This window comes from Pongo abelii, chromosome 14 (assembly GCF_028885655.2).
Source record: "Pongo abelii isolate AG06213 chromosome 14, NHGRI_mPonAbe1-v2.0_pri, whole genome shotgun sequence".
Classification (NCBI taxonomy): domain Eukaryota; kingdom Metazoa; phylum Chordata; class Mammalia; order Primates; family Hominidae; genus Pongo; species Pongo abelii.
Window position 1 is genome coordinate 26,211,949 of NC_071999.2, and position 27,778 is coordinate 26,239,726.

The window sequence follows — 27,778 nt, forward strand, 5'->3', positions numbered from 1 at the left end:
TTCTCAACCATTCAAGTTCGTAGCCCATCTTTCCGACTTTGCATCCATGGTTCAGTAGCCGAGTCTGTGGTGGGCACCTCATTGATCTTTGCTGCTTTATGGTTTTATGAACTTCAGCAGCTTCCCCTGCAGATGTTGAGACACCTTGTAGAACCTAGATTCCACATCCAGTGGTACAGGCAGTGGCCAGATCACACATTATGTAAGATGATGCTAATACGTATAGTTATTTAAATGTACAGCTAAAAGTGTCCTGAATGTTGTTGTATCATTTCAAATATATGACTTACAAAAGAAGAAAAGAAAAGTTAGCACCGTTCAATCATCCTGAGATTGCTCCTTTGCCTGGGAAACTTGCAAGAGTAGGACAGGAAGTGGAGAGGAGAATGTCCAGGCTCTTTGCAGGCTGAGGTGCACATTGCTGGAAATGTTGAGGACCACTAACAGAGCGAACCATCCAGCTCTGTGAAATAGGAGAAACCCACTAGCTGGAGAGGTAGGATGCATGCTCTGAGTACTAACAATCCTTATTTTACATCTTCTGAATCCGTAACAGTTTGAGGATTTGGTAATCAGTGATCCTGCTAATAGCTGCATAATGAGCCTGGTAGGTCCTCATTGATGCACCACTCACCGACTGCTCTGCCGCTTTCCACTGGAAGGACTAGGATTTCTTCTTCTAACACTGTTTAGTCTATGACTGAATCATTTGTACACTATTAAAAATTCTACGTGCTTTACGATATGTGGAATCTTGACCTCACTTGTCGGAATTTAATAATGATTTAATCTCTACCTGTCCAAGCAGCTCACAATGGTTTTCTTATCCGAAGGATAGTTGCAGAGTGTTTGTTAATTGGAACAGGAGTAAAACAGTGAATCTTGTAAGGATGAATTATGACTAAATTCATGGGAAGTGAGCAATACAACTTTTTAAGCTTTATTAAGATACAATTTAAATACCAGTTCACCAATGATTTCTAATTCAACTAAATGGCTTTTAGCACATATAGGAAGAGTTGTACAGCTGTTGCCACTGATTCCAGGACCTTTTTTTATCACCCCGCAAAGAAACCCCCGTTCCTGTTAGCAGTCATTCCCCATGTCCTCCTGCTCCAGGCTCTGGCAACCACTGACCTACCTCCTGTCTGTATGGATTTGTCTGTTCTGGACATTTCCTATCAATGGAATTATACAATATGTGGCCTTTTGTGACTGGCTGCTTTTACTTAGATCATATTTTCAGTGTGCATTCATGTCGTAGCATAGCATGTGTCAGTACTGCTGTTTTATAGCTGAATAATATTCAATTATGTGGATATCAAATTTTGTTTATCCATGCGTCGGTTGATGGGTATTTGGTTCGTTTCCCCCTTTGACCATTATGAATAATGCTGCTATGAACACTCAGGTACAAGTTTTTGTGTGGGCACCTGTTTTCAGTTCTCTTGGGTATATACCCAGGAGTGGAATTGCTGGGTCATATAACTCTATGTTTCATATTTTTAGGAACTGCGAAATTATTTCCAAAGTGGCTGCCCCATTTTACAGCCCACCAGCAATATAAGAGGGTTCTGATCTTTCCACATCTTTGCCAACACTGCTAAAGGACAGTATAATATTATATAAGACTCTTAATTATTTAGGCGTTGATTATCTACAAGCGGGTTTTCTAGGATTTTTGTTTCCCTTTCTCTGTCCCCAAGTTACTGATTTGTTGATTTCACTGTAATATCTGATTTTGCTTTCCCGAAGAGAGGAAGGTGAGGAGAATGTGGGAGAACTTAAATTGGTTAATATAGCTAAATATTAACACCTGTTAACAAGTTGGCTAGAAAGGTTTAAGGGGGAAAGGATGATTTAATTAGCTCAAGTGATGTTTGGATTAATAGCAACCTCTGTAGGACTGGGGATGTATTCTTAGGTACTATAATAATTTAAAAATTTTGGGTTTTTATGTATGAAAAAATTAAAAATTTAAGCATGTTTCCATATTATCTGGATGACCATGGTAAACTGTAACTTGATTTTTGTGCCTCAATTTGCATTTGATTTTAATTCTTTGGTGCCAAGAAATTCAACTAACATGGCAGCAATTAACTTACTGCAGAGTTTTCAAAATATCTTAAAGGGCCTGGAAAAATTTTTCTAGAAGCTTCATATGTTACCCAAATTTGATGAGGAGTATCAAGTCAGTACTCCTGTGGAGTTTTCAAGTAAAGCCCACATAATGATGGTGGGAAGGAAGGTGTGTTCCCAGAGAGTGAGGCTTGGCATAAACCCTTCACACATTACCTGAAGTATCGCACTTCAATCCTAAAAAAATTCACATGAATTTACAGTGGTTTTTAATGTTACATAATAGGTAATACTTATTTTTAGTATTTAATAAAGCCTTAAATTATATAACATTCAATAAAAATACCTGTACCTTTCCACAGTGTACTAGAAAATGTTCCAATTTGTGTAGAACTGACTTTTACTCTTCTTTTCATTCCTGGTGGGAAGATCACTTGAGCCCAGGAGTTTGAGATCAGCCTGGGAAATACAGTGAGACTGCTGTCTCTACAAAAACCAAAAAAATTACCCGGGCATGGTGGCGTGGGCCTGTAGTCCTAGCTACTTGGGAGGATGAGGTGGGAGGATCACTGGAGCCCAAAAGGTTGAGGCTGCAGTGAGCTGTGATTATTGCACCACCGCATTGTAGCCTGGACAACAGAGTGAGACCCTGTCTCAAAACAAAACAAAAACACATGAACAGCCTAGTACATGTCAGGCACTTAGTGTTCAGTAATATTATTTACTTTCCTGAAGAAAATGGCCAATTAATGGAGAGTAGTACATTTCAAGAGATAAGGATAAGCATGATTTCTGACACCCTAGAATATTGGATTGGCTAGAAAAAAAAAAAGTTTGAAGAGGAGAAAGAGATGAATGTGAAATGAGCAAGCTGCTGAGTATGGGGTGAGTAGTGATTACATATACTGGAAAAGAGGAACTTAGTTCTGTAGAAATCTTAACTTTGTGATAAAAGTTACCAGCAACAGCAGGTGGCCAAATAACAACCAGAGGGCACCTGAGATAGGTATGATCTTACTGTTCCAGTTTTTATTATGTTTCAGTCTTGAGAAAAGACCCATCTTTAGAGGAAGACATATATCTTTAATTTACTCTCCAAGTCGTCCATAACTGCTATAGTAGCTATAATATTTATGTGATGAAATAGTCAAGTATAAAATATATTGAGATAAAAATTTTGACACAACATAGACTCAGTAGGAAGAAATTTTAAAGATGGAAAGAGTAAACAGTGCAATAGTGATTAACTACAGAATAAGTGTATCAAAGCACAACTTTCAAATTGTTAAAACGTAATTATCTCTTAAATATATCATGAATGTGTGTCAGAAATTTATTTAGCTCATCAATGAGGGAACCAGCAGGATGTTGCCACTGGCTTAGTCTGTCAGGAAAGGCGTGCTGAGATATTTACTAAATTAGACAACACTGGTTAATGTCCTATAGGGCAGTAAAACTGTAACCTTTATAGTTACCTTTTCTGAAAGATAGAAATAATTTGCATCTCTAATGGGAAAAAAAGAAATCTGAAGATTAACCTATAACTTACCTCTAATTGGTAGTAAATAGCAGGTCAAAATAAAGTACGTCCTAGAGAATGAAATCAGTTAGACTGGCTTTGGTGTGATATTGAAAGTACAGGTGCCATCCTTTGCCTTATTTCCATGTTCTGGCTAATTTTAAAAAATACGTATAAGGATTAGTGAGGGGCCATTAATACCACCAGAAATTACTAGGATGCCTTAGACTTCCATTGTGTTCCCTGGCTCTCTCAGTGGCATGGGGTTTCCTGGGGGCTGATTTTTCTCCTGGGATGAAGTCCCCCAAGAAACATGCATTTGCTTCTTAAAAACAGAGCTGTTGTTCTTCCAACTCCTCACTTTCCCACGTTTCCTCCCCTGTTACCTGGTGGGTGTTTGTTTGTTTGTTTGTTTGTTTGAGATGGAGTCTAGTTCTGTCACCCAGGCTGGAGTGCAGTGGCATAATCTCTGGTCACTGCAACCTCTGCCTCCCGGGTTCAAGCAATTCTTCTGCCTCAGCCTCCCGAGTAGCTGGGATTACAGGCGCCCGCCACCATGCCCAGCTAATTTCTATATTTTTAGTAGAGACGGGGTTTCACTGTGTTGGCCAGGCTGGTCTTGAACTCCTGACCTTGTGATCTGCCCCTCCTTGGCCTCCCAAAGTGCTGGGATTACAGGCGTGAGCCACCGCACCCAGCCACCTCGTTTTGTTTCTAGACTCACTGGACCTCCCAGCCTCCTGCCCTGTAGAAACAGAATCATAGGAAGTCACTTTATAATAAAGCAGCAAGCCTATTTCAGGTACACATGTGTTTTGCTGGATGTTCTAGGAAGGTGAAAAAGAGTCTAGAGGTCTCCAAAACCCTTTGCCATTAAATCCTTCAGACCCAGTTAATAAAATCCATAGGAATCTCCCACAGAGGCATTGTTGAGTTTGGCTTGGGATTACTATAGAGGTTTGTTTATTAATCTTCATTCTTGTGGCAGTTTACATCAGTTTCTAGATAAATGTTGATTGGAATTTAAAACTGGATGTATGTTCAAGCAAGGAGGTGAGTTTTGTTTGGTAGTCTTTTTTTCTTTGTTCTTGTTCTTTCTGCGAAGTCTGGGTCGTCCTGTGAGGGCTATCCCACGTGTTGCCATGAGGACGTGGAAACTAGTAAAGTTTCTGCAGGTCAGCAAAGTTAGATGAGTACCACCAGCAGCAGGTGTCAGCTAATAAGCAGAGGGCATTTCAGACTGGTACCTCTTCCTCAGGGGTGATGCGGGACCTTTTCTGCTGTTGATTAAAGGATTGTATTTTTAGAATATACATTACATATTCTTAGAACTATAATTTTTTTTTTTTTAAGGCAGGGTCTCACTCTGTCACCCAGTCTGGAGTGCAGTGGTTCATTCTTTTTTCTCTTTTCAGGCACACACCACCACTCTCAGCTAATTTTTGTATTTTTTACAGAGACAGGATTTTATCATGTTGCTCAGGCTGGTCTCGAACTCCTGAGCTCAAGCGATCCGCCCATCTTGGCCTTCCAAAGTTCTGGGATTACAGGCCTGAGCCACTGCGCCCACCAGAACCATAAAATCTTAAAGTTGAAGGAAATCTCAGAGGTTTGGAATCCAGCACCCACGCCAGCTGCAATCCATGTTTGCCAGCCGCTGAGCTCTTCGGAAGGTGGGAAGCTGGGAAGACTGAATCTTGCTAGATGGCCTGTTCTCTCTAAACAGCTTTGATTGTTAGGGAATCTGTCACAGAATGAAAAACAATCTCATTCTACATACTGATTCTACCAGAAAGTGTGCATCTGAATAAACTTCTGATCCTTCTTGCATAGGAAAAGCACTATGATGTCTTCCCTAAAAGTTGTCTTTTTGAAGCTGAATGTCTCAGAATCTTTCTACTGATTCGTGGAATAATATAGATGGCAGATTATTGTGTAAATTTATCTGTGGTTTGTCTGTGTTTCTTTTGAGATGTGTTGTGTTCCTTAGAACTGAACATACTACTTTAACTGGCCAATGTGTAGGTTTAGGAGAGGGATGGGAAAAACTTGCGTCTTGTGATCTAAGCTCTACTTCCGTTGTTTGCCTAGACCAGCATGTATTGGAATTTTCAATAGGCGCATAACAGTGTCAGATAACATTGGCCATCCAAGTCACCACATCATTGGGTTCTTATTCAAATAAATTGCTTTTGTTTGTCAAGTATTCCCACTAAGCCATATATAAGTAATTGTAATCCAATTTTTTAAAATCTTAGCTGTGAATACTTATTATAATAATAAACAATACCATTAATAATAATATATGTCTTATCAGAGAGATAGACTAGCATGGTAGTTAAGAGTTTAGCACTGGAATCAGACCATCTGGGTTCCAATCCTATCTCCTTTATTACGGTCTGCCGTTGAGATGGTTAAATGTGTTGATGCCTGGAAGGTCCCTTCCCATGGCTCTTGGTTGGTCAGTGATCAACAAATGAGAGCTATTATTCTCTTTGCCAGACTTGTACAAACCTCTTCAACGGGCATTTTCTTATTTAACCCAACTACAGTTTGATGAATACTATTGTTATTCTGCCTTTGTTTAGATGTGGGAACTGAGCTCAGAGTAGCTAGGTGATTTGTTCAGGGATGTGGCACTCCTGAGTGGCGCAGAAGGATTTGAACATGGGCCTATCTGATGCTTAGTGGTTGGCACACCTGGTTAGCCCTATTATATGTTTCATGAAGTAGTATTTTCTAACCCAGCCTTCTAACAATTGTGTATCTTAGCTGTTTTATTAAATACTTAATTCATACAAAGAGTACAGCATGTAAGGACAAAGACAAGTAAACACCATGTATGTACTGCCCAACCTGAAATATGAAATGCCACCATTTGCCTTGAATGTCCCACCTTGTTCTCAGCCCCCAATCTCCCACCCAAGAGGTGACATCATTCTGATTTTGGGGATTATCACCACTTAACTCTTCTTAATTGGTTTTCAACACATAAAATATTCCTAAACAGTATTTTTCTTTATGTAGCTGTTTAGTAGAATAGCATAACATACGAGATGTGAATATAAAGCAACTTTATGTTTTTTGCTCTCGGTGGTCCCCTTAAATTACATGTGTGATTAGTTTCTCTTGTGCCCGAGATGAAAAATCAAGCAGCTTCATGACTGTTGGTCACTTCTGGGTCATAAAAATCTCATAATCACATCAAGTTTAAAACAAATAAACAAACCAAAAAACCCCACTCACTCCCACAATGAAAATACGCAGTTTCATGTAATAGTCAAAATAATCTTGCTTTGAAATTGAGGCTCTTGATATTGACAGAACGTGTCTTTTTACCTCCTTGTTCTTTTTTTTCCCCCTCACAGGAATGTTGCACTATTCTAAGGGCTTTGCGCACTCATGTAAATTTTAAATTCAGCTAAAGTCACACAGAAACACACACACACACACACACACAGTTTGGATTTTGATTGGACGTATTTTTGAATCTGGACGTTGTAACGGTGTTATTTCTTCCCTTGTCTTAGTGAGGTTATCATGCTTATTAGCACAAGGGGCGGGTTTCCAAGCATTTACCTAGACGAGCTGTGACCCCCTGTCATGTGTACAAAGCTCTTGTTGGCCTGACTGTGTCATTCATCATCAGCTGTTTTTTTTAAGATAATCGTCTATTTTTTAGAGCACTTTTAGGTTTATAGAAAAACTACCCTCTCTCCCGTGTTCACTGTTTCTTTTATTATTATCATTTTGCGTTAGTGAGATATATTTGTTACAATTAATGGGTCAATATTGATATTACTATTAACTAAAGTCCATGGTTGACATTAGAGTTCACTCTTTTTTTGAGACAGAGGCTTGCTCTGTCACCAGGCTGGAGTGCAGTGGTGCAATCTCGATTCACTGCAACCTCCGCCTCCCAGGTTCAAGCGATTGTCCTGCCTCAGCCTCCTGAGTAACTGGGATTACAGGTGTGCGCCACCACACTCAGCTAATTTTTGTGTTTTTAGTAGAGACAGGGTTTCATCATGTTGGCCAGAATGGTCTTGATCTCTTGAGCTCATGGTTCACCCACTTTGGCCTCCCAAAATGCTGAGATTACAGGTGTGAGCCACCATGCCTGGCCTAGAGTTCACTCTTGATGTACATTCTATGGTTTGTACAAATGCATAATGCAATGTATTTACCATTATGGTGTTGTACAAATACTACATATGTTAAAATCCCCTGTGCTTCACCTGTTCACTTCTCTTTCCCCGCCCAGCCTTTGGCAACCACTGATCTTTTTAGTCTCCATAGTTTTGCCTTTTCCAGAATGTCATGTAGTTGGAATCACGTAGTATGCAGCCTCCTCAGCTTGGCTTCTTACATTCACAGTATGCATTTAAGTTTCCTCTGTGTCTTTTTCTGGCTTAGTAGCTCATTTCTTGATAAACCTGAACAATGTCCCACTGTCCGTATGGGCCACTGCTTGTCCATCCACTCACCCATTGAAGGATGTCTCTGGTTCTTCCAGGTTTTGGATATTGTTAATAAAGCTGCATCAACATTCAGCTATTTACTTTTGTGTCTCAGGCCACCATTTGTAAACAGAGACATTGAGCAAAAGTCTTTATTTTATCATGTCTAGCTTTCAAAAGTCCCATTCGTGAAGTAGGCTGGCTGGGAGGAGCAGGAGAATGAAGATGAGAGAGTTTGAAGACAAGCATAAATGGTCCACTGAGAGCAGGAGGAGGAGGGTGGCTGGGCCAGGGAAAGAGGCATCAGATGAGAGGAATGAATGGGGGAGGGCATGAGGATGAGCATTGATTATCTCAGCATGAAACGAAATCAGGAGCAGCAAAAAGGTACATCTAGGGCAGAGGAGCCACCTGTGGGCTGAGTCAGGCTGAGAGGAGGTGGGAAGGTTTTCAGCAGGGTATAGTAATGGAATCCAGGACACCCATCACTCAGTTTATGGGAGTAACTTCAACCTGTCACCAATATTGCAGGTAGGGGTAGAAAGGAAGGACCTGCCAAGCTTGGTAGCGTGCCTGAAGTCCCAGCTATTTGGGAGGCTGAGCCAGGAGGATTGCCTGAGCCTGGGAGGTTGTTCCTGCAGTGAGCTGTGATTATGCCACTGCATACATTTCAACCTGGGAAACAGAGTGAGACCCTGTCTCTTAGAGAAAAAAAAAAAAGACAGAAAGAAATGAAGGGCCAGAAGGTAGACAGATATAAATGTGTCTGTGTCCCTGTTGCATGGTAAAACCAGCTTGGAACGATAATAACAACAAAGATCAGACTTTTGGAGTAACCCTCACCAGATATCATCTGTCAGGGCCCTGGGAGCTCTGGGAGTCAGGAGTTATAGTCTGAATCCTGACCCAGGGGAGTCTGCGTGCATAACTCGCTGGTTGTGACTATGTGATGTATCCTTTGGATCACAGCCAGGGTATATCCAGAGCTTATTTTTTAAGGGAGCCCCTAATGGTTTTGCTGCAAAGCCTCTCTCTCTGTGGCTCCAATCAACAATGAGTCCAAGGAAAAAGGTTTTCCTCCCCTGTAAATTTTAAGGTTTTGCCAGGGAGAAAAGCTGACATCCACCCAGGTAAATAGTAAGAAATCATCAGCTTTCTTTTAAAGTCCCTGAAAAGAAAAAGATGGTGTTAGGAAAATCATCAAGAGAGAAGAGGACCTTTTCTGACCTATTGGTGATGAGGATAGAAAAGTTGTGCAGGGTGTTACAGAGTTTTCTGAGGTGTGGATTTAGGAAATACTATACAGGTTGAGTATTCCTTATCCAAAACACTTGGGACCAGAACTGTTTCGGATTGTGGAATAGTCGTCTTACACTAACCGCCTGAGCATCCGTAATCTGAGAATCTGAAATCCGAAATGCTCCAGTGAGCATTTCTGTGGCACATCATGGTGGCATCCAAAAGGCTTCAGATTTTGGAGCAGTTTAGATTTGGATTTTTTTGAATTAGGGATGCTCAATTTGTATGGTGGCTATTTTGACTGAAATTCATCACCTGAATACTGAAATACATGCTTTACCTTGAATTATATGACCTGTCGTCTAAATCCTCTCATAATGTTTATTGGACTATTCACCAGGCAATTATGATTAATATGTTTTTTATTTTAACAGCTTAATGGAGATATAATTTACAAGCCATAAAATCCACTCACATTAATTCTACAATTCAATGATTTTTTAGTAAATGTACAGAGTTGTACAACCACTACAACCTAACTTCAGAACATTTTCATGATCCTCCAAAAAACTTCGTGGCCATTTCTAGTCACTGCCCATTTCCTTCCCCAGCCCTGGCAACCACTATCTACTTTCTGTGCCTAGGGACTTGCCTTTTCTGGACATCTCAGCATGTCCATAGAACATACAGTTTGCAGCCTTTGTACCTGGCTTCCCTCACTTTGCACAGCATTTTTGAACTTTACCCATGTTGCAGCAATATTTATTTTTATACAGTTAAAATAAGTGACTCTGGACTGGGTGCGGTGGCTCATGCCTGTAATTCCAGCACTTTGGGAGGCCGAGGCAGGCGGATCACGAGGTCAGGAGTTCGAGACCAGCCTGGCCAACATGGTGAAACTACGTCTCTACTAAAAATACAAAAATTAGCTGGGCGTGGTGGCGGGCGCCTGTAATCCAAGCTACTCGGGAGGCTGAGGCAGGAGAATCGCTTGAACCCAGGAGGCAGAGGTTGCAGTGAGCCGAGATTGCGCACTGCACTCCAGCCTGGGGGACAGAGCAAGACTCTGTCTCAAAAAAATAAATAAATAAATAAATAAGAAGTGACTCTGACATATTTGACTCTTATGTTCGTTGATACATCTAAGTTTATCCTTGCCTTTTAAAAGATAATAGGTAAGGATATATTACCTTGTTGTGTGTTGTGAGTTTACTTTTTATCCTAGGATTTAAGTGCAAAAGCACGTTAAGAATCCTGGGCTATGGAAGAGCTTAATCTTCCTGCCTCTGAGCCCCAGAACCCTCTTTTGTTTGCAGAGCTAAACAGCCATACCGAGTAGGTGGCCCAGCAGCAGTAAATGTGGTGCCCACAGTCGTAAAGGACAGTTGATTCTGCAGGGAACGGCCCGTTCCTGAGCCTCTCCTGGAACGAGTGTGGGCTTGGGAGCTTTCTCCAGGTTGGATGCCAGTGTTGGCTTCAGAGACCTGTTTGCTTGCTTTCTTTCTCTCTTTTTTTTTAGCTTCACTTGTACTTTAAGGTATAATATTCAATATTAGAATGTTCCTGTGACTTTTTTTTTTTGTATTTGTAGATTTGGGATGAAAATGGAAGTTTAAAAGCCTGAAGGGAGTGGGAGGAGGGAATCTTGCAAAATATAGATGGAAGAAAGTGAGAACTGTCTTATTAGACAGTTTTTTTCTTTTGTTCTTCATCTGTTTTTGCATTTATTATTTGAGATAAGAAATTTTCATTAAGCAAAGGTAGTGAAACACTCCCAGGAGCCTGGAATTACGTTATGAACCCCGCTTAGTTTGGGAAATAAAAATGGCATCACGCGGAAGCATTCCACTTACTTGCCCAATTTAGGAGTGGAGAAGTTGACAAGCAAACAGGAAAACCCTAACTTAGGAAACAGTATGTAATTCCTGGAATTACGGTGAGACTTTTTTTTTCCCTCAACTTTTATTTTAAGTCCTTGGGTACATGTGTAGGATGTGCAGGTTTGTTACATAGGTAAACGTGTGTTATGGTGATTGGCTGCAGATCATCCCATCACCTAGGTATTAAGCCCAGCATCCATTAGCTATTCTTCCTGATGCTCTCCTTCCCCCATCCCCTCCCTCCCGACAGGCCCCAGTGTGTGTTGTTCCCCTCCATGTGAAATGATGAGATTTTTACTGTCAAGCTTTCTGAAGTTGAAGTTGTCTCTTCCCCAGTGCCCTCTTTGTAAAAGTGTAAAGAACCATTCTGTAGAGGATGTAAATTAGTGTCAGGGTAATCACTAATTACCCTGACAGTAATTTAGGGGAAGGGGAAGAAGGGGAAGAAATACTGATAATACAGCACTCAACTTTTTAAATATCTTTTTCCTAAACTTCATCTTCCTGCGTCTGAGCCCCTAAGAAAGCCTCAAAAGCACTAGCTACATTTTGTAAAGTCTGTTTTTGTGACTGACTAGTCAGATGCCAAATCAAGAAAGGGGACAGCACTTCTGTGGCTGTTTGCATTGTTTCCTTAGACTTTGCTGTTGAGGACTGGATGTGACATGTAAGTCTCTCTGTGTTATGTCTAGGTGGACACAGCAATGCAGTACCTTGCGGTCATTTAATGGTGGATTCCTGCAGGCAAGAATCAGGATAGGGTAATTTCTGGGGCTTAAATTTCATGGGTTCTTCAATTCTCAGACTCGTTTCTCTTTTTTCTTGGTAGGTATTTGGGAGAAAGAGCCGGAAAGACACCTTTTTATATTACAAAATACAGACAATTGATGAGAAGAATTTTTGTAGTCTCTCCCACAGAAGGATAAATTTACTTTGCAGACATCCAAACCTAATGTTTACAAAGAAGCTCTGAATGTTTCAACAAATATTTAATGAGCTGCCATTAGGTGCCAGACACTGTACTGTGTGTATATGCTGTGGCTCTGGATGATTAAGGTCATGTCTTTAAGGAGTTTATGGTCTAGTGAGGGTGCATCAGTCATGCAAAAACGTAACTTAATGTAATGTGGTGTGTGTTAGATGAATTCCTGCACAACTGCATGGTTTAATATAGTAATTGTAAGTGTTAGGGAGCCACAGGGGGAATTTCGCTTCCTGAGAGAGACAGTTCCTGCCCTGAAGCTCATAGGCAGGTTCATATTGTATGTACTAACAGCCAGAGGCTAACCCGAATGCCTGTTACGTGTTAGACCCAGTCACAGGAATAATACCATTTAATTCTCACTGCAGTCCTCCAGAGTCTCTGTTACTGTTATCCACATTTTTCATTTTGCAGATGAAAAATCTGAAGAAACACTGTGTTCGGAAAACGATAGGAAAATTGTGAATCTTCCTGAATCAAATATATTTTGGAAATGCTTAATTTACCTGGTAAATTGTTAAAAGCATTGTTTTTGTTGGCAGACAGAGCTTTTTTTTTTTTTCATTTTAGTAAAATAGGTATAACATAACATTGACCACTACTTTAACCATTTTTAGGCATAAAATTCAGTTGTGTTAAGTTCATGATATTAATATTGTCGTGCAACTGTTACTACCATTCATCTCGAGAACTGTTCCATCTCCCAAACTGAGTCTCCGTACTCATTAAGCAACAGCTCCCATTTCTCCTCCTCCTCCTAGACCCTGGAAATTACTCTTCTACTTTCTTTCTCTACAAATTTGACTACTCTAGGTACTTCAAATAATTGGAATCGTATGCTATTTGCTCTTTTGTGACTGTCATATTTCAGTTAGCATAATGTCCTCCAGGTTCATCCCTGCTGTAGCATGAGTCAGAATTTCTTTTCTTTTTAAGACTGAATAATATTCTATTATATGTATATACCACATTTTCTTTGTCCATTTATCAATCAGTGGACATTTGGGTTGTTTCTGCCTGTTGGCTGTTGTGAGTAATGTTGCTATGAACATCAGTGTATAAATATCTGTTCTGCATACATCAAAATAATAAGAGCCATGTATGACAAACCCACAGCCAATATCATACCGAATGGGCAAAAGCCGGAAGGATTCCCCTTGAAAACCGGCACGAGACAAGAATGCCCTCTCTCTCACCATTCCTATTCAACATAGTTTTAGAAGTCCTGGCCAAAGCAGTCAGGCAAGACAAAAAAATAAACGACATCCAAATAGGAAGAGAGGAAGTCCAAACTATCCCTGTTTGCAGATGACATGATTCTGTATCTTGAAAACCCCATAGTCTCGCCCCCAAAGCTCCTTCAGCTGATAAACAACTTCAGCAAATTCTCAGAATACAAAACCAATGTGCAAAATTGCTAGCATTCCTGTATACCAACAGTGGGCAAGCAGAAAGCCAAGCCATGAAAGAATTTCCATTTACAATTGCCACGAAAAGAATAAAATACCTAGGAAGACAGCTAACAAGAGAAGTGAAGGACCTCTTCAAGGAGAATTATAAACCACTGCTCAAAGAAATCAGAGATGCAAATGGAAAAACACTCCATTCTATGGATAGGAAGAATCAATATCATAAAAATGGCCATACTGCTCAAAGCCATTTATTGATTCAATGCTGTTCTGATTAAATTACCATTAACATTCTTCACAGAATTAGAAAAAAACTATTTAAAATTCATGTGGACCAAAAAAGAGCCTGAATAGCGAAGACAGTTCTAAGCAAAAAGAACAAAGCTGGAGGCATCACTTTACCCAACTTCAAACTATACTACAGGGCTACAGTAACCAAAATGACATGGTACGGGTACAAGAACAGACAAATAGACAAATGGAACAGAATAGAGAACCCAGAAATAAGACCACACACCTACAACTATCTGACCTTTGACAAACCTGACCAAAAACAAGCAATGGAGAAAGGATACCCTATTTAATAAATGGTGCTCGGAGAACAAGCTAGCAGAAAATTGAAACTGGAAACCTTCCTTACACCATATACAAAAATCAACTCAAGATAAATGAAAGGCTTAAACGTAAAACCCCAAACCTTAAAAACACTAGGAGAAAACCTAGGCAATACCATTCAGGGCATAGGAACGAGCAAAGATTTCATGGTGAAGATGCCAAAAGCAATCGCAACAAAAGCAAAAATTGACAAATGGGATCTAATTACATGAAAGAGCTCTGCACAGCAAAAGAAACCAACAGAGTGAACAGACAACCTACAGAACGAGAGAAAAATTTTGCAATCTATCCGTCTGACAAAGGTCTATCATCCAACATCTACAAGGAACTTAAACAAATTTACAAGAAAAAAAACACCACCATTAAAAAGTGGGAAAAGGACATGAACAGACACTAAAGAAGACATACATGTGGCCACAAAACATGAAAAAAAGCTCAACATCACTGATAATTAGAGAAATGCAAATCAAAACCAGAATGAGATACTATCTCACATCAGTCAGAATAACTGTTATCAAAAAGTCAAAAAACAACAGATGCTGGCCAGGTTGTAAAGGAAAAGGAATGTTTTTACACTGTTGGTGGGAGTGTAAATTAGTTCAGCCCTTGTGGAAAACAGTGTGGTGATTCCTCAGTGATCTAGAACGAGAAATATCACTTGACCCAACAATCCCATTACTGGGTATATACCCAAAGGAATATAAATCATTCTATTATAAAGACGCATGCGGGCCGGGCACGGTGGCTCATGCCTGTAATCCTAGCACTTTGGGAGGCCGAGGTGGGTGGATCACCTGAGGTCAGGAGTTCGAGACCAGCCTGACTAACGTGGTAAAACCCTGTCTCCACTAAAAATACAAAAATTAGCCAGACGTGTTGGGATGTGCCTGTAATCCCAGCTACTCAGGAGGCTGAGGCAGGAGAATCACTTGAACCCAGGGGGCAGAGGTTGCAGTGAGCCAAGATCACGCTATTGCACTCCAGCCTGGGCAACAAGAGCAAAACTCTCTCAAAAAAAAAAAAAAAAAAAAGATACATGGATGCATATGTTCTTTGCAGCACTATTAACAATAGCAAAGATATGGAACCAACCTAAATGCTCATCAGTAATAGACTGGATAAAGAAAAGTGGTACGTATACACTATGGAATACTATGCAGCAATAAAAGGAACAAGATCATGTCCTTTGCAGTTATATGGATGGAGTTGGAAGCCATTATCCTCAGCAAACTAATGCAGGAACAGAAAACCAAATACAGCATGTTCTCACTTGCAAGTGGGAGCTGAATGATGAGAACACATGGACACATGGTGGGGAACAACACACGGTGGGGTCTGTCTGAGGGTTGGGGGATGCAAGGAGGGAGAGCATTAGAAAGAATATCTAATGGATGCTGGGCTTAATACCTAGGTGATAGGATGATCTGTGCAGCAAACCACCATGGCATACGTTTACCTAGGTAACAAATCTGCACATCCTGCACATGTACCCCTGAACTTAAAATAAAAATCGGAAAGAAGATAAAATCTGTTCCAGTCCCCAATTTCAGTTCTTTTGGGTATATCTCCAGAAGTGGAATTGCTAGAGTATATAATAGTTCTGTGTTTGAGTTTTTGGGGAACCACCATACTGTTTTCCACAGTGGCTGCACTATTTCACATTTCCGCCAACAGTACACCCGGGTTCCAGTTTCTCCACATCCCCACCAGCACTTGTTATTTTCTGTTTTTTTAAGGTAACAGGCTTCTAAATAGATGTGAAGTGGCAAGTGTTGTTTTTTATCAAGACAAATCTTAGGAAAAGAATGCAGTATTTGTGTGACTTGTAAAGATAAACTATGCAACTGTAAAGAAATGGTCCGCATTCAGTAACCTGCTACCTCTGCACATCACCCGAGATGTAGACTGGCTATCCTGAGCTATCAGGGAGGCAGTCGCAGTGGATTAGGAACACAGATGCTATGGTCAGACCGCCTGGTGCAGGTGGTGGCCCTGTCACTTTCTGTGGTGTGGTCTTAGGACCTAACCTCAGATTCTTGCATCTGTGAAATGGGTGTGATAATAGAGGGTAGTTGTGTTGAGAATATCTGGCGTATAGACATTCTCTCTCCTCCTCCACCTCATGTGTAATTAGGAGTAATTTAGGGAAGTTGAAGCCTCACTGTGCTTGATGGGAGCCGCTGAAAGAGCTTTCAGCAGGGAAGGGACAAGCCTTGTTGTCGTCAAAATGGGCTCAACAAATCTGAGGCTGAAATTCTTTTGTCAGCAGGCTGGAGGAAGGTAATTAGTGTCAGGTGAGGCTCAGAATTATTGAATGTGTTCAGAATCAAGGACCTGGTGGCCTCCCAGAATAGTGACCGAACTGGGGAGTGATCAGCTTTCTTCCAGGAATTCCCTGTAATTGAGGGCTTTGTTGCCAAAAAGGCTGATAATAACCTGTGTTCCATATTCGTGTTAATTAGATGCAAAGTGGTTCCAATTCCAAATTGCACCACTGTGGAATAAAATACAGAATATAGATTGTGCCTGAGGAATATTGAAGTGAAACAGTATAATTCATAATCCCCAGTGCTCCTAGCACTCCAGTGAGTGAATATAGGTGGAGTCTGAGTTCTCCAAGAGTGATTTTCCCTTCCCATATGGATGACAGCTCACATTGGCTTTTCTCCAGTGGATCGGTTAGTCATGCAGATCAGGAAGACTAGTGGGGGTGGGGGACTTTCCAGATTGATCTTTAGTTGCAGATAGGTGTCACCTTCTTGTCCAGAGGGTTCCCAGACATTCTCAGTTCATGCACCCTGGTTTCTCATTAAGACTTTTAGGGAGCCCATAGGCCAAAAGAAATCCCTGACAATTCCATTTATTAAGTAGTTTTAATCAGCTGGCTGGAAAGGGATATTGCTAAGTGTGGAGAGAAACAAGAAGAAAGTTCAGAAAAGCTTCAGCTTCTTCAGAAATTACTGCACTTGGTTTAATTTGAAGTCAAGTGAGAGTCTTAAGAGGTGAATGCTGTGTTCACTCCTATACTGAAGATCGGATATTGGTGTTTTCCTTTATAATCTGAATTTTACCAAAACTGGGTGGAAAGTACAAAGTTCCTAGAAAATAGAGACTGCTGTGTTTCTGTTGTCTTCTGGACAAGATTCTAATCTCCAGGGGAGCATGCCAGGGTCAGCTGTGGCTTCCTGGTCCCTGGCACTGTTGATGAGCTCTCAGCACTGATGCAGGGGTCATTCTAACGAAGGTGCAGAGATAGACATCACGAGCCTCTGGCTTAGGTGCACAAGAACTGTACTCAGGACAAGCCGATTTCAGGAATTCGACTTGAACCACAGATGTGATCACAGTGGTATCAAGAGTAGATATTTTAAAGGTCCCATCCCCGTTTCTCTATTAAACCTCAGTTAGGCTTTTAGTTGTCTCAGATAGACAAGAGGTGTAAGACTTTCATTTCATTTCATTTTTAATTTTAAAAGGTCAGCATTTTTGTTGAAACTAGATTGCTGCACTTAAGTATGGGGTAAGGGAATTAGAGATGAAAAGACAGCTCTTGCCAACGTTATTTGATGAAATAAAAGGAGGCCACCAGAGGAGGTGAGAGGACAGCACTGTTCTGGTCTCTGCTTTCAGTTCCACGTGTAAGTGAGATCATGTGGTATTTGTCTCTCTGTGCCCGGCTTATCTCACTCAGCATAAAATCCTCCAGCTTTATCAATGTTGCTGCAAATGACAGGACATCCTTTTCATGACTGAATAGTGCTCCGTTGTGTGTGTATACACCACATTTTCTTTATCCATTCATCCATTCAAGGACACTTAGGTCAATTCCATATCTTGGCTACTGTGAATAGTGCTGCCATGAACAAGGGAGTGTAGAAGTCTTTTTGAGGTGTTGATTTCATTTTTTTGGATGTATACCCAGTATTGGGATTGCTGTATCATATGGTAGTTCTATATTTAGTTTTTTGAGGCACCTCCATGCTGTTTTCCACAGTGGCTGTACTAATTTACAATCCTGCCAATAGTGTATGAGGGTCTCCTTTCTTGCACATCCTTACCACCAGTTGTTACCTCTGGTCTTTTTGATAATAACCATCCTAACAGGTGTGAGGTGGTATCTCACTGTGAGTTTGATTTGCATTTCCCTGAGGATTTTGATGTTGGGCACCTTTTCATATACCTCTTGGCCATTTGTATGTCTTCTTTGAAAAAATGTTCAGTTCCTTTGTACATTTTGTGATTAAGTTGTTTGTTTATTGAGGGTTTTATCTGTTTTTTGCTAATGAGTGGTTTGAGATCCTCATATATTATGGGTATTAGTCCTTTACTGGTTATATGACTTGCACATGTTTTCTCCTATTCCACGGGTTACCTTATTTTGTTTCTTTTGCTATGAAAAGCCTTTTAGCTTGATACAGTCTCGTGTCTATTTTTGCTTTTGTTGCCTATGCTTTTAGTGTTATATCCAAAAACTTACTTCCAAGACCAGTGTCAAGGAGCTTTTCTCATATGTTTTGTTCTATGGTTTTTATGGTTCCAGGTCTTAAGTTTAAGTCTTTAATTCATTCTGAGTTGATTTTTGGAGTAAGAGTCCAATTTTATTATTTTGCATGTGAATATTCAGTTTTCCCAGTACCATTTATTAAGAGACCATCCTTTCCCCATTCTTGGTGCCTTTGTTGAAGTTAAGTTGACAGTGTATGCATGGGTTTATTTCTGGGCTTCATATTCTATTCTGTTGGTCTGTATGTCTGTTTTTATACCAGTAATATGTGGTTTTGATTACCATAAGTTTGTAATATAGTTTGAAATCAGCTAGTGTGATGTCTCCAGCTTTATTCTTTTTTTTCAAGATTGCTTTGTCCGTCTGGAGTCTTTTATGGTTCTATATGAATTTTAGGTTTTTTTTTTTTTGGTATTTCATTGGAATTTCAATAGCCATGGCATTGAATCTGTAGATCACTTTCAGTAGTATGGACATTTTAGTGATATTCTCCTAATTCATGTTTATAGGATATCTTTCCATTTATCTGTGTCTTCTTCAGTTTCTTTCATCAATGTTTTATAGGTTTCAGTGTACAGATCTTTCACCTCCTTGATTAAAGTTATTCCTAAGTATTTTATTCTTTTCAATGCTTTTGCAAATTGGATTGTTTTCTTGATTTCTTTTCAGATAGTACATTGTTAGTGTCTAGAAATGCAATTGAAAAAAATAAATTCAACTGATTTTTCCATGTTGATATTTATCCTGCAATTTTACTGAATTTGTTTACTAGTTCTAACAGTTTTATGGTAGTCTTCAGGGTTTTCTGTATATTAGATCACATCATTTTCGAACAGACTATTTAACTTCTTCCTTTCTGATTTGGTTGCCTTTCTTTCTCTTGCCCATTTGCTCTTTCTAGAACTTCCAGGATTATGTTGAATGAAAGTGGTGAGAGTGGACATCCTTGTCTTATTTCTGATGCTAGAGGAAAAGCTTTCAGGTTTGCACTGTTGGGTATGATATTAGCTGTGGACTTGTCATATATGGTCTTATTATGTTGAAGAACATTCCTGTATGCCATATTTGTTGAGAGTTTTTATCATGAAAGAGTGTTGAATTTTGTCAAAGGCTTTTTCTGTATCTATTGAGATAATCGTATGATTTTTAGCCTTGATTTTGTTGAGGATTTTTTACATCTGTGTGCACCAGGGATATTGGTCTGCAGTTTTCTTCAGTCAGTACATTTAAAATGGAACTCTTTGGCTCCCCTCCTGCTCCTCTCCAGATCTCTGTAAGGTGCATCTCCATTGGACCCAGCCTGATGGTGGGAATCACCTGTCTCTCCCCTCTCTTCACGTTGTCCAGCTGGTCAGCAGGCCGTGTTGACTCTCTCCCCATCACCTCTCCCTAGCCCATGGCCAGGATTATCCCATCTGGTGGCACTAACGGTGATGGCCTCTGCTGCCAGAACTTCTGCTGCCGGCTCCCATGACCTTTAGAGTAAATCCTAATCCTTAACACGGCTTACAAAGGCCAGGCTCCCCCACCCTGTCCCCGCCTGTCGTCCTCCAGCTGGGGTCTCTGTCTCAAGCTCCCTGCACCCCAACATCCCTCCTTTCTCTGGCATTAGAGCATCTGTGTGTCGGCTGAAGGAGGCCGATTCAGGCTTCATAACAACACCAGTGCTCCCCACGTGGCTGGAGCTCTCTGATGGCTGAACCTCATCAGCTGTTCGCCATTCCCCTACTAGTGCATCTACCCCAGTTCCACTCAGACTCGAGGGACGGAGGAAATATTTACTGAATGAATGAATGAATCAAGTCTCATAGGAAGTTCTTTCTTGTTCAGAGATGAAAGAGGCCAGGTGCGGTGGCTCTCGCCTGTAGTCCCAGTACTTTGGGAGGCCAAGGAGGGAGGATTGCTTGAGGCCAGGAGTTCAAGGCTGCAGGGAGCTGTGATTGGGCCACTCCAGCCTGCACCAGGCTGCACTCCAACCTGGGTGACAGAGTGAGACCCTGTTTGAAAAAAAAAAAAAAGTCAAGGGAAACAAACCACAGGTACCTCATTTAAATTGAGGACATCAGTGTTCCTTTCTAATCTGTGTTCACTCAGATGATGACAGTCTTAGGTAGCTTTGCCTGTATTCCTTGCTTCATGTGGCCCTGAAGTGCTTATGTAACCACCCTAGGGGCAACTGAGGCATTGGTTATTGCCAAACCACCTGACTCTGTTGCATCAGGATACTTGGCCTAAGAAGAACTATTGGGACTTAGAGAGTTGATTCCATATCGTTAAAGTTCTGACATTCTAATTGGGAAAGAAATGAACCAGCAGACTTTGACAGGTTTTGTGGGGAGGAGACGAGAGGGAAAAGGTGAAGCCAGGATTGATTTTTAAATTAAGTTTAAACACAGTTAAGTGGGTCACACTGAAACACATGCCTGCGCAGTCACTTTGCCAGATATTGAAAAAAAGAAAGGCTGGCTTTGTTTGGTGGGTAGGCAGGCTGAGCCTCCTGAATCTTGCTTACTTTATAGGTAAGGGCTCTTGCTGAGCCACTTGTGTCATTGAGCCCTGAAGTTGCTGCCATTGGGAGAAACCACAACAAACAACAATCAAACAAAACCAGCTCACCATGTGGTAGATGTGACATGAGGATAGGCATATGGCCAGTGGTTTAGAGGAGCTGACCTTGGAGCAGGTCTGACCTTACATGCAATATCACATCGCAGCAGAGGAAGTTACAGTGATGACACCTGTGTGCTGCCCTGTTTGGGTCGGCCCATCTCCACAGCACCAAGGACAGACTCCTGCAAGGAGAAGTTGGAGGAAGACGGTCAGGAGGCTGAAGTGACTGCTTGTATTAAGGAACATTGTGGGGGTGAGAGGGTGATGAGAGCAGCTCAGAGATGATGATCATAGGGAGGAGAATCACAGGATGCCAGAGACACAGTACCCACTTCGGAATACTGCAAAGGGTCTTTTTTTGTTTGTTTGTTTTTGTTTTGAGATGGAGTCTGGCTCTGAAACCCAGGCTGGAGTGCAGTGGCATAATCTTGGCTCACTGTAACCACCACCTCCTGGGTTCAAGCAATTCTTTTGCCTCAGCCTCACGAGTAGCTGGGACTACAGGCGTGGGCCACTGTGCCCGGCTAATTTTTATATTTTTAGTAGAGACAGGGTTTCGCCATATTGGCCAGGCTGGTCTCAAACTCCCGACCTCGTGATCCATCTGCCTCGGCCTCCCAAAGTGCTGGGATTAGAGATGTGAGCCACCACGCCTGGCCAGGGTCTTTCTTATCCTAGAAAGAGGACAACACCCTTCTCCCTGTCCTTTTTCTCATTCTGCTACCATTCAAGCTTCTAAGTCAAAGATCCAGTTCATCTTTTCATAGAGGTATGACTTCATTTATTTTAGTATATTACTAATGAACAACTTTAATATAGCAATCCTATTAATATTTTTAACATAATTTGTTTACATTATAAATTAAGTGGGAAGGGGAAGATGATACAAGAATCTTAAAGGAAAAAAATGTGTCTTCAAGTCTGAACAAGTGGCTTAAAAATTGATATTTAGGATACTACTTGTTCAACAGTTTACAGAACATTTTACATTCTGGTATTTATTATCTTAGGGTTGAAGGAGTCTGAAGGCATGTATGATCCCTACCCATGGAGAAAAGATAGAGCTAATTTTGAAATGAAATAATGGCATTTTATATATGTTTGGTTTCAGAGGCATCCTTTGGGAAAAGCGATCACCTTCTCCAGATCTGCATTCAGATGATCTTTGCCACTCTCTGACTGAGCCTGGTGGCACATTACTTCTGTCTGGCCTTGACCTTTGAGCCAGCAGGATGACTGCAGGGAGTAGGCAGTGCTTCCATCTGTGAATCACAAAGCAGATCAACCCCAAAGCCGCCACCTGCACGTGCGGTGCATCTTCTGCACCTCCATAGACACTTTTACCCAAGGCCAGATGGATGTGCAATACACTTAAATCCATTGACTTTTCAACAGATTGCTTCACGTCTTTGGATCTAGAAATTTTGACCCAGAATACCATTTCCTATTAGCAATGACCTATAACTATCAACTTTACACATTACCAAGAAAGGTGTCATGCCATGAGAATAATTAATATTTTGATGAGAATATTCTCTTTACAATGCATATGCTTCTCTAAAAGTAGAAGAAACTGCTCTAAAAGAAATTTTAGGGTCCCATGGAGAAAGCTGAGTTCAGGGATGTTGTGTGACTAGCCCAGGTCACATAACAAAGCAATTCAAAGCAAAGAACCCTGACCCCAAATTCTTAGCCTCAGCTGCTGCCCTTCCTCCCCTTCACCTGTCCCTCGGTCTTGCTGAGAGGGATGCTCCCTGGTGTTGTCCGGTCATCACTGGGTTCTCTGCATCTGTGCTGTCAGCAGCATATCTGTTCCCCTCCTTAGTTGCATGGGGACTTTCACCTCCCATTTGCTTCTGCCTTGTAAAGGGTAACATAACCCTTGTCTCGTCTTGCATCTCCACTTTCCTTTTTGAGATTCAACATATTTAAGTATTAGTGATTCTTTAGTTTTCCTAGCAACAAACTCAGCTGGTTTTGAACTTCTCGCAAAAGTCAGAATATAGTACTTGCTTTCATTTCAGTCCCCACTGAGCATCTGACATATTTAAAACATTATTAAGCTCTGTGTCAAAGGAGCCATGTCCCTGGGATATTACACCAGAGTATTCCTGAATTCTGTGTATTGGTTATGTTCAAGCACAGTGTCCCCTGAGGACGCGCTGGCAATGAGAACCTCCACCTCTAACAAAGTCTCACAGATCGCCTCTGAGAGGTGGGGTGTGTGCTCCAGGGACCCCTGTTCAGGAGGAGTAGCTGGTTGCCTCTGGCTTGGTTCATTGGTGGCATCATCTCACATGACTGTCGTGCATGTCCTAAATGAGGAGATGTGTGCCAAGAGGCAGGGAGGGCTTTCAAGGAAACAATATGCAAATGTCAGTTCAATTAGAAGACAGTTTAAATTAGAAGCAGAAGGCATTTCAGCAACTGCTTTAATGTGTAAAACTAATTTGAGAGGATGAGATACTTGATTGCACAGCACAGGGAAAGGGCCTCTTCTGGGCGTCTGTCCTCAGCGGTGGCAGAATGGTCTGTGGGGACGTCCCCTACATGAAGACCTGATAGGCTCCTGGGTGGAAGCTGAGTTGAAAATTAATCTCATTTCCTCAGAATGCAAAGCTATAAATTGGGGCTCTGCCTGGAAACACATTTTATGCAAAAACAAAAAAATTGAACACTAAAATAAATGGAGCAAAAATAAAATACAACACACGTATGTGCTCTTACACGCAGTTATTAAGTATGTCTAATTAAGCTGTGGATATAAAAGCTACATCATTCCCTTTAGGGGTATTCCGTGCTGACTGCACTGTTGGGTGTCTTAGCCTGTGAACCCAGTGAACACAGCTCCAGATTTGGGCCAGTCCGCCTCTGCCAAGCAGAGACATTGTTTTTGCTCCAGTGACCGTCACAGTGCCTTCAGGATTAGGGCCATCCATCTGGAAAATTTTCATTGCCCTGAATGGTAAATGTGGGGGAGGTGCAGTCTTGTGGTGACATCAGTTTTGGCATGGGTTGCAGGCATGAGGTAGTTCTAACCGGGAACTTGATTGTTACTGCTGCAATCTTGTTTACCACCAGAAAGGTGGTGGACAGGCCATGGCTGTAGGAAGTTAAGACGCAGGGCAGTCTTCAGGGCTGAGGGCTGTGACTGGCAACAGCTCCCCTGGAGCCTTCCAAGGTTGCTGTGAGATTGGAGGAAGAGGAGCTCAGAGGCTGTCACCGTGCAGAAGTTGGGGATGCAGGCAAGGAGGGGCATTGTGGAGGATGCCAGCATCTTTCACACAGGCTCAGACCTACCTGCCCTTTCATCTCTCACTACACCAGCCTGACCTGCAACTTTAGACACAGAAGGAAGATTTTCCTTTGTGGTCTAAGACCTGCCTTTGCAAATCCTCGTTTTCTGCACCCCATCACCCCAGAGGATTGACAAAGCAAATATGCATACCTATTGGGGAAACACCATTCTCACCCACAGGAATGTGGTTTAGCCCAGTAACCCCCATAAGGCAAGCCAAGACAATCACACGCTTGTATGAAATTGACACCTTTCCAAAAGATACGCTTATTCTAGTTGCATTTGTCCATATACTTTCAATTCACAAACATTGGACTTCAGTGATTGAATACTTAAGTGACGCCAGAGCTACAGATGCTCTTTTGAAGCATCTTACCTACTCCTTACACAGAGAGACCCTGAAGGTACCAGATCCAAGGGTAAGGGGGCTTCTTTCTTTTACTAAGGTGTGTATATTGGGGCTGGGAAGAAGAAGGACAGTGTCTGGCATTAGGCCTGGGGAATAACTTCATCTCTGAAATTAGGACCTTGGATGCTTTCTCTTTATGAATGTTGTAAATTATGGCTGGGCATGGTGGCTCATGCCTGTAATCCCAATATTTTGGGAGGCCAAGGTGGGAGGACGATTTGAGGTCAGGAGTTTGAGATCAACCTGGCCAACATGGTGAAACCCCGTCTCTACTAAAAATGCAAAAATTAGTGGGGCATAGTGGCGTGTGCCTGCAATCTCAGCTACTTGCGAGGCTGAGGTGGGAGGATCACTTGAGCGTGGGAGGCGAGGTTGCAGTGTGCTGAAATTGTGCCACTGTACTCCAGCCTGGATGACAGGGCAAGACTCTGTCTCAAAACAAAGCAAACAAACAAAAACAAAAACAAAAAAAACAGGAAAGAAAAAGAAATGATAAATTTCAGTGGTTTTAGCTGGCCGTGGTATGTACCTGTTATCCCAGCTACTTGGAGGATGAGGTGAGAGAATCACTTGAGTCTAAGTATTTGAGGCCACCCTGGGCAACATAGCAAGATTGAGTCTCTTAAAACTTTTTTCCAGTAGTTTCAGAAAAACTTTTCTGAAACCAATTGGTAGCACATTCATGGTTTTCAGCACTCTCTCTCTTTTTATTGCTATTCTTCTTCCTAATAGCATCAGTGGCCCCAGTTGCTGCTGGACATCCTATAAAGCACAGGTCAGCTCCCACAACAAAGAACCATCTGGCCCAGATGTTGGGGTATCAGACCTGAGATGTGCAAAGCCAGCAGCCCCTTCAGCCAGTCATTCAACAGACACATGCTGAGAACACAGTGAAATAAGACAAGGCTTCTGCCTATAGGGAACTTCTCATGCTCCTCAGAGAGGTTAGTGGAGAAGCCAGACAAGGAAAGCAGAATGACAAGGCAGTGTGGGAAACGCTAGAGAAGTGTCTCTAGGTATTTCAAACAAAGAATCTAATACAGGGGTTATTTTTATACAGCCGAGAAACAGAAGATAGTGCAATAGCAGGAAGTTGCTACCAGCCCCTGGGCTGGAGTGGTAAACAACAGGGCGTGTTGCTTGAGCTGGGAGTTGGTGCTGCCCACAGGACCTCGGACCTGGGAGGGAGGAGCTTCGCAGCAGGGCTGGAAGCCACAGAGACACCACAGCTGCTGCACGTGCCCACAAAATACTGTGGCAACTCCCTTCCCCCAACCCTCAAGTCACCTCCCACCACCACCGCCCACTGCCAAACCTGGACAAAAGCCATTTGTCGGGAATCTGGGAATTGTGGTTCCCAAAACAGAGAGATAACAATGGCTGGAGAAAGAGCCTGAGAGCAGACAAGGAAACTCGCAAAGGCATGGTGGTGTGAGGATCATGACAAAGCTCAGCCCTGCTGGAGGGAAAGGCGTCCTGTATTAGGCACAGGACATTCAACATCTCCTCAAAGTCCACAGGCAGCCAGTGACCCTGGTTCAGTGACACACCCATCTGCAGTGTGGAATGGACTCTGGCAGCAGAGTGAAGGATGGGTGGACAGTGAGCCAGACCACGGTCGTCCAGGTGGAAGGTAATGCAGGCTGGGAATGAGGCACCAGCCACCACGCTGACAAAGGGCCGGTGGGCATGCAGAAGAGTCGCCTAGACCTGGTGCAATCTGCAGGGAAGGAAGAGGGTCTAGCCTGACCCCGGGTTCTGGCCAGGAGGTAGCAGTGCTGGGGTGGACTCTTGATTTCCACCCTGCTGTGCTGTCGCTACAGCAATGATAGTAAGCTACTCAGCCTCACTGGGCCCTAGCGTCCTCACGGGCATGAATAGGGGTCAGATGTTCCCTAGGGCAACATTCTGTGCAGCTGTGATTTAAGGGTCTGCCCTCACTCCTTCAGCATTTTGAATTTCAATATGTTTTCTTTCAGTGTCACTTTGTTATCATGTAAATCAAGCTTCTCTAACCGGTGGGCTGCAGGCTGCATGTGGCCCAGGGTAATTCGTAAACTTTGGTAAAACATTATGAGGGTTTTTTTTTTTTTTTTTTGCGATTTTTTTTTTTGTTTTTTTAGCTCATCAGCAGTTGTGTTAGTGTGTCTTATGTGTGGCCCAAGACAATTCTTCTTTCAACGTGACCCAGGAAAGCCAGAAGGTTAGACACTCCTGATGTACATGATGAGTATAACCTTCCTGCTTGTTTGTACATTTAATCTGTTCTATATTCGTGAATTTCAAATTTAAGTTTTTATTTAAAAATTACTGGTCAGAAGCTTTTTTGTTTGTTTGTTGCATTTTTTTTGTTTGTTTGTTTTTGGTGCAAATTCTCATTATCACCAAAAAAAAAAAAAAAAAGTTTCATTCTAAAGTTCATACACCCTAGAATCCAGCTTGTAGACAGTGGATTTCACAATATTCCTATCTGAAATTCTTTCTTAGTTCTGTTCTGTTCCTGTCTCTGGCAGAGTTCCCACAATTTATAAGACTTGCTACAAAACCACTAATTGAATTGCAACCCTTGGTTAGTTAATAGAGGTCAAAGTATTAGTTCTAAATAATGCAACTTGGTATGTTACTCAGAAATTCCAGGAAAAGGCTTTTTTTTCCATGATTTTCAGTTTCATTCTTAGCAGCACACAACAATCACGTTGTTCAGCTCATGAACAAAATACTAAGTCACTGGTCATTTAAAAAGCACATTGTCCCAATTAGAAACCCCAATTTTT

At 41.8% G+C, this 27,778-nt stretch overlaps 1 protein-coding gene and 1 long non-coding RNA gene across 12 annotated transcripts in view; both read left to right on the plus strand.

Moving 5' to 3' along the window:
* The window catches only part of SPATA13 (spermatogenesis associated 13), a 330,065-nt gene that overhangs the window by 215,542 nt on the left and 86,745 nt on the right, over positions 1-27,778 (plus strand). The window lies entirely within an intron of this gene.
* Positions 136-27,430, plus strand: LOC129049633 (uncharacterized). Its single transcript, XR_008512861.2, has 2 exons — positions 136-2,964; positions 5,056-27,430. It is a non-coding gene; the product is annotated as an uncharacterized LOC129049633 (long non-coding RNA).